Genomic DNA, 8235 nt, shown 5'->3' with positions numbered 1-8235 from the left:
ATGCTCTAGCCCTTTTGTTCACCAAAGCAAGAATTTTCCTAAAGTGCTGAATGCTGAAAGAGGTAGAATGTGGATGTTTATATAGGGCTGTTGTTGAGGCAGGAAAAGTCATGAAATTGGCCTTACCTGTGATATAATATATATTATTGTTATCTATAGATGTTATGATTATATATAATAAAAATATATAAAGTCTATCCATTCATATATCTGCTTGTTGAATGTCTTCTCCACAGGAATGCAGGTTCTATGAGGGAGAGACCTTTCTATCTTGTCCTTCTTGGGATCCTTAGTATCTAAGACAGTGCCCAGCTCTGGTACCTGCTCAATAGGTAAGTGAAGAACAGATGCACAAGTGAATAAATAAGGATGTCACCTATCAAAGAGACAGGAAATAAGTGTTGGCGAGGATATAGAGGAAAGGGAACCCTTGTGCTTTGTTGGTGAGAATGTAAATTGGTACATTCACTGTGGAAAACAGTATGGAAGCCCCTAGATAAAATAGAACTAGCACATGATCCAGTAATCCCACTTATGGATATACATACAAAAGGAAATCACTGTCTTGAGATATCTGTGCCCACTTGTTCACTGGAGCATTATTTACAGTAGCCAAGCTATAGAAGCAACCCAAGTGTCCATTGATGGATAAGCAATGTATATATACAAAATGGAATATTACTCTTCCATGAAAAAGAAAGAAATTCTCCCACTTGCAACAACAATGGTGAAACTGGAGAGCATTATACCAAGTGAAATAAACCAGACAGAAAGATAAATGCTGTATGATATCCCTTATATGTGAATGTAAAAAACAAAAAACTCACAGAAACAGTTCAGCCATGGTTGCCAGAGGCTTGGGGTTGAGGGAAATGAAGAGATACTGGTCAAAGGGTACAAACTTTAAATCATAAGATAAATAAATTCTAAGGATCTAATGTCTAGCATGATGACTATAGTTAATAATTCTGTATTGTATATTTGAACTCTGCTAAGAGAATAGAATAGAATTGGAATGTGAAGTCAAGTGGGCCTTAGAGAGCATCACGACGAACAAAGCTAGTGGAAGTGATGGAATTCCAATTGAGCTATTTCAAATCCTGAAAGATGATGCTGTGAAAGTGCTGCACTCAATATGCCAGCAAATTTGGAAAACTCAGCAATGGCCACAGGACTGGAAAAGGTCAGTCTTCATTCCAATCCCAAAGAAAGGCAATGCCAAAGAATGCTCAAACTACCGCACAATTGCACTCATCTCACACGCTAGTAAAGTCATGCTCAAAATTCTCCAAGCCAGGCTTCAGCAATATGTGAATCGTGAACTTCCAGATGTTCAAGCAGGTTTTAGAAAAGGCAGAGGTACCAGAGATCAAATCAAAGCAAGAGAGTTCCAGAAAAACATCTATTTCTGCTTCATTGACTATGCCAAGGCCTTTGACTGTGTGGATCACAATAAAGTGTGGAACATTCTGAAAGAGATGGGAATCCCAGACCACCTGACCTGCCTCTTGAGAAACCTGTATGCAGGTCAGGAAGCAACAGTTAGAACTGGACATGGAACAACAGACTGGTTCCAAATAGGAAAAGGAGTGCGTCAAGGCTGTATATTGTCACCCTGCTTATTTAACTTATATGCAGAGTACATCATGAGGAATGCTGGGCTGGAAGAACCACAAGCTGGAATCAAGATTGCCGGGAGAAATATCAATAGCCTCAGATATGCAGATGACACCACCCTTATGGCAGAAAGTCAAGAGGAACTCAAAGGCCTCTTGATGAAAGTGAAAGAGGAGAGTGAAAAGGTTGGCTTGAAGCTCAACATTCAGAAAGAGAAGATCATGGCATCTGGTCCCATCACTTCATGGGAAATAGATGGGGAAACAGTGGAAACCGTGTCAGACTTTATTTTTTTGGGCTCCAAAATCACTGCGGATGCTGATTGCAGCCATGAAATTAAAAGACACTTACTCCTTGGAAGGAAAGTTATGACCAGCCTAGATAGCATATTAAAAAGCAGAGACATTACTTTGCCAACCAAGGTCCGTCTAGTCAAGGCTATGGTTTTTCCCGTGGTCATGTATGGATGTGAGAGTTGGACTGTGAAGAAAGCTGAGTGCCGAAGAATTGATGCTTTTGAACTGTGGTGCTGGAGAAGACTCTTGAGAGTCCCTTGGACTGCAAGGAGATCCAACCAGTCCATTCTAGAGGAGATCAATCCTGGGTGTTCACTGGAAGGACTTATGCTAAAGCTGAAACTCCAATACTTTGGCCACCTCATGCGGCGAGTTGACTCACTGGAAAAGACTCTGATGCTGGGAGCGATTGGGGGCAGGAGGAGAAAGGGACGACAGAGAATGAGATGGCTGGATGGCATCACCGACTCGATGGACATGAGTTTGAGTGAACTCCGGGAGTTGGTGATGGACAGGGAGGCCTGGCATGCTGTGGTTCATGGGGTCGCTAAGAGTTGGACACGACTGAGCGACTGAACTGAACTGAACTGAAGAGAATAGATCTTAGCATTCTTAAGAAAAAAGGTGGGGAAGTAACCATGAAAGGTGATAGATGTATTAATGAACTTGATCATGTTAATCATTTCACAGTATATGTGTACATCAAATCATCACATTGTACACTGTAAATATATTGCAATTTTTTGTTAATTACACCTCACTACAGCTGGAAAAAATAAATGAATGTGTGAACTGGCTATTGGTGCAGAATGTACAAATGAAAGTTATGAAAACAACTTACAACTTCAGCTTCTTCTCCATCAGTGGTTGGGGTGTGGACTTGGATTACTGTGTTATTGAATGCTTTGCTTTGGAAACTGAGGTCATTATGTCATTTTTGAGATTGCACCCAAGTACTGCATTTCAGACTTTCTTGTTGACTATGAGGGCTACTCCATTTCTTCTCAGGGATTCTTGCTCACAGTAGTTCTACTACTGTGGTAATTTTGCCAATTATTTCAAATGGGCAATCAGAGTGTATGGGCAGTCAAATAAATACTCAGAAGGAGTAAGACAAAGGGGAATCTATTTGAATTGCACATTCTCTCAGAGATAAACTTTTTCAGTCCCTAAATCAGTTATGTTACTACTTCTTAAAACGAATTACCAGTTCCCCGATAGTTTCATCATTTAACAAGAACTCATAATGTGCATTTGGCAGTGAACTTTAAGGTTTTTTCTTCAGAAAGCGTTCCTTTAGCTTATTCTGAGGTTCTAATGACTACAGTGACTAGATCTAATTAGTTTGTGGCCGATGCCAGTGGGTTGCTGGCTACACTTGTTCTCTTTCCTCTGAGGCCCCACAGCTTCCTGTTGGCTCAGACAGTAAAGAATCTACCTGCAAAGCAGGAGACCTGGGTTCAATCCTTGAGTCGGGAAGATCCCCTGGAAAGGGAATGGAATCCCCTGGAGAGGGAATACCCATTCCAGTATTCTTGACTGAAGAATCCCATGGACAGAGGAGCTTGGCAGGCTACAGTCCATGGGGTCGCAAAGAACTGGACACAACTTAGTGATTAACACTCAGGCCCACAGCTGGACTACATTTCCCAGCTTCCCTTGTAGTTAGATACAGTTAAGTGTGACTGAGCGCTGGTCTGTGGAATGTAGGTGGAAGCTATGTAGGTCACTTTTAGGTTTGATTTTCTTGTTCAGTCGCTCAGTCATGTCCATTCTTTGTGACCTCATGGACTGCAGCACACCAGGCCTCGCTGTCCTTCACCATCTCCTGGAGCTTGCTCAAATTCATGTTCATTAAGTCAGTGATGCTATCTAACCATCTTGCCCTCTGTCATCCCCTTCTCCTCCTGCCTTCAATCTTTCCCAGCATCAGGATCTTTTCCAATGAGTCAGTTCTTTGCATCAGGTGGCCAAAGTATTGGAGCTTCAACCTTAGCATCAATCCTTCCAATGAATATTCAAGATTGGATCTCCAAGGGACTCTCAAGAGTCTTCTCCAACACCACAGTTCAAAAGCATCAATTACTTGGCGCTCAGCCTTCTTTATGGTCCAACTCTCACATCCATACATGACTACTGGAAAAACCATAGCTTTGATTAGATGGAGCTTTGTTGATAAAGTAATGTCTCTGCCTTTTAATATGCTATCTAGGTTTTTCATAACTTTTTTTTCCAAGAAGCGTTTTTAATTTCATGGCTGCAGTCACCATCTGCAATTATTTTGTTTCCCCATCTATTTGCCATGAAGTGATGGGACCGGATGCCCATCAGTTAATCAGTTAGGTTTGACTCATTACAACTTTCTATGTGGTCCATGAAGACAGCAAAGTCATAGTCAGCCTGAATATCTGGGATACTCTGTGGAGCAGAGACCCACCACACATCCCCAATCTTCAGCTAACTGGGCTTGATTTGCAAGAGCAATCAGCTTTGATGGTTTAAACCCCTGAGATTTCTGGGCAACTAGCTTTCCCTAACTCATGTACAAGATAGAGAAAGATAGAGAATGATAACATTCTAGAACAGAAGCAACAGAAATGTAGAACAAGCAACAGGAATGGAAATTGTGATGATCGCTACAATCTTGAAAATAGAAATGACAGAAGTATGAAGGCATGCTGGACCTCTCCCATTGTAGTGATCTGAGCCAATCCATTTTCAAAACATTACACAACATGCTAGGAAATAATTGAAGTGGGGCTGCATTAAAAACCAACAAAAACAATAACCAGACTATAAAACGTTTCCGTTTAAAGCACATTCATTAATGAAGAAGGGCACTTACCTATTTATAATTCAGTGACAAAGGGTTTTATTGCTTTTTTACTTACTATGGTAGCTTATTAAAAGTGGTCGCTGTGGGGAGAGGGAAGAAAAAGAAAGGAGGACTGTAAGGGAATAGCTACTGGCTTTCTCCAGCTGACTTTTCTGATTTAGGATTTGATCCAAATAAGGTTGAGTGGGCTATGTGGGCTGTGACCACTCGGGAAAGGGGCACTGTGCTGGCCCAGGGCAAATATCCTGACCTTTACACAAAGAACCCTTGAGGACTCTAGAGTGAGAAATCTTCCTTGAGTGTCATAAAGATGGAATACAGTAGGAAGGAATGAGAAATTTAATCAGCAGGATGATCTAACATCAAACCTTGTTCCCCAGAGTTATCAGGCAAAAAAGATAGGGGAAAATAAAAAAGATCTTTTGTGCTGAGTGGAAATTGAGCATCTCTTCAGCCTCTCTTATGATGGCTATTTTAATATAATTGCATTGGACAGCCCTGTGGGAGTATAAATCATACATTTATAACTACAGTCACAATATAACTTTAGTCCAAACCAGGACTAATGCGAAAGGGGGAATGTCTAAAATAAATATTTATTTACTGATAAATGATTTAGTTTTATTATACCAATGGATCTAAAAATAGTTTAATTAGGAATAAAATCTCTCAAAAGTAAAAGTAATACATGTGAGATACATTACAGTAAAATGTAAACATTTTTACATTGATAAATTTGACGTTAAAATAACAGAAGCAGAGAAATTATTGTACATATTTACACATTTAAAAATTGTATAACTGACATATAACATTATTTTCAGGTATATAAATAGCTTAATATTTGTAATTTATATATTTTTACTAGGTTCCTAGCTGTCTTTCTTCAATTGACAGCGTGTCAATGATGCTTATCTAAAGAATGTCTTTTAATATGGTTTTATTGTTTTTAATCATTTTAAAATATAATTGGCTGTAATTTTCTTTAAAGTTGCATTTTTGTGGTTGATAATTTGAAATTGTTGACACACCAATCAACTATCTTTAGACCATAATATTTTTAGTTGCAAATTTACCCTCTTTATAGATTCTGAACAAATTCTGCTAATGGCAGATCCTCTCATCACTATGCTTAATGTTCAGTCGCTCAGTCATGTGCAACTCTTTGTGATCCCATGAACTGCAGCATGCCAGGCTTTCCTGTCCTTCACCATCTCCTGGAGCTTGATCAAACTCATGTCCATTGAGTCAGTGAAGCCATCCAACCATCTTGTCCTCTGTCGTTCCCTTCTCCTCCTGCTCTCAATCTTTCCCAGCATCAGGGTCTTTTCCAGTGAGTCAGTTCTTCGCATCAGGTGGCCAAAGTATTGGACCTCCAACCTCAGCATCAGTCCTTCCAATGAATATTCAGGGTTGATTTCCTTTAGGATGGACTGATTGGATCTCCTTGCTGTCCAAGGGGCTGTTAAGAGTCTTCTCCAACACCATAGCTCAAAAGCATCCTTTCTTCAGCACTCAGCCTTCCTTATGGTCCAACTCTCACAACCATACATGACTACTGGAAAAACCATAGCTTTGACTATACTGACCTTTGTCAATAAAGTAATGTGTCTGCTTTTTTATATGCCATCTAGGTTGGTCATAACTTTTCTTCCAAGGAGTAAGCGTCTTTTAATTTCATGGCTGCAGTCACCATCTGCAGTGATTTTAGAGTCCAAGAAAATAAAATCTGTCACTGTTTCCATTGTTTCCCATCTATTTAACATGAAGTGATGGGACTGGATGCCATGATCTTTGTTTTATGAATGTGGAGTTTTAAGCCAGCTTTTTCACTCTCTCCTTTCACCGTCATAAAGAGGCTCTTTAGTTCCTCTTTGCTTTCTGCCATTAAATTGGTGTCATCTGCATATCTGAGGTTATTGATATTTCTCCCAGCAATCTTGATTCCAGTTTGTGCTTCATCCAGCCTGGCTTTTCACATGATGTACTCTGCATATAAGTTAAATAAGCAGGTTGACAATATACAGCCTTGATATACTCCTTTCCCAATTTTGAGTCAGCCTGTTGTTCATGTCCAGTTTTGACTGTTGCTCCTTGACCTGCATACAAGTTTTTCAGGAGGCAGGTAAGGTGGTCTGGTATTCCCGTCTATTGAAAAATTTTCCACACTTTGTTGTGATCCACACAGTCAAAGGCTTTGGTGTAGTCAATAAAGCAGAGATAGATGTTTTTTTGCAACTCCCTTGATTTTCTGTGATCCAAAAGATATTGGCAATTTGATCTCTGGTTTCTCTGCCTTTTCTAAATCCAGCTTGAACATCTGGAAGTTCTCAGTTCATGTATTGTTGAAGCCTGACTTGGAGAATTTTGAGCCTTACTTTGCTAGTGAGTAAAATGAATGCAATTGTGTGGCAGTTTGAACATTCTTTGGCATTGCCCTTCTTTGGGATTGGAATGAAAACTGATCTTTTCCAGTCCTGTGGCCACTGCTGTGTTTTCCATATTTGCTGGCATATTGAGTGCAGCACTTTAACAGCATCATCCTTTAGGATTTGAAATAGCTCAGCTAGAATTCCATCTCACCTCCACTAGCTTTTTTCATAGTGATGCTTCCTAAGACGACTTGACTTCACACTCCAAGATATCTGGTTCTAGGTGAGTGATCATACCATCATGGTTATCTGGGTCATTAAGATTGTTTTGTATAATACTTCTGTGTATTTTTGCCACCTCTTCTTAATATCTTCTGCTTCTGTTAGGTTCATACCATTTCTGTCCTTTATTGTGCCCATCTTTGCATGAAATATTCCCTTGGTATCTCTAATTTACTTGAAGAGATCTCTAGTCTTTCCCATTCTATTGTTTCCCTCTAGATCTTTGCATTGTTCATTTAGGAAGGCTTTCTCATATCTCCTTGCTATTCTTTAAAGAACTCTGCGTTCAGATGGGTATATCTTTCCTTTTCTCCTTTGCCTTTCACTTCTTTTCTCAGCTATTTGTAAGGCCTCCTCAGACAGCCATTTTGCCTTTTTGCGTTTCTTTTTCTTGGGGATGGTTTTGATCACCGCCTCCTGTACAATGTCAAGTACTTCTGTCCATAGTTCTTTAGGCGTTCTGTCTATCAGTTCTAATCTCCTGAATCTATTTGTCACTTTCATTGTATAATTTTAAGGGATTTGATTTAGGTCATACCTTTATGGCCAGTGGTTTTCCTACTTTCTTCAATTTAAGTCTGAATTTTGCAATGAGGAGTTCATGGCCTGAACCACAGTCAGCTCCTGGTCTTGTTTTTTTGCTGAATGTATAGAGCTTCTCCATCTTTGGCTGCAAAGAATATAATCAGTCTGATTTTGGTATTGACCATCTGGTGATGTCCACATGTAAAATCATCTCCTGTGTTGTTGGAAGAGGGTGTTTGCTATGACCAGTGTATTCTCTTGGCAAAACTCTGTTAGCCTTTGCCCTGCTTCATTTTATACTCCAATG

General features: G+C 39.8%; 1 long non-coding RNA gene across 1 annotated transcript in view; it reads left to right on the top strand.

Annotated features, from left to right (window-relative positions):
- Positions 1 to 231: 231 nt before the first annotated feature.
- The window catches only part of LOC129535190 (uncharacterized), a 46316-nt gene continuing 38312 nt past the window's right edge, over positions 232 to 8235 (top strand). Inside the window, exon 1 of the long non-coding RNA XR_008681549.1 lies at positions 232 to 332. This is a non-coding gene — a long non-coding RNA (uncharacterized LOC129535190). The remainder of the gene's footprint in view (positions 333 to 8235) is intronic.

The sequence above is a fragment of the Moschus berezovskii genome, chromosome X, assembly GCF_049115385.1.
Source record: "Moschus berezovskii isolate FMDL1 chromosome X, NW_MosBer_1.0, whole genome shotgun sequence".
Taxonomy (NCBI): domain Eukaryota; kingdom Metazoa; phylum Chordata; class Mammalia; order Artiodactyla; family Moschidae; genus Moschus; species Moschus berezovskii.
Note: the sequence above shows the minus strand (reverse complement) of the source record. Positions and strands in the feature narration are given on the sequence as shown.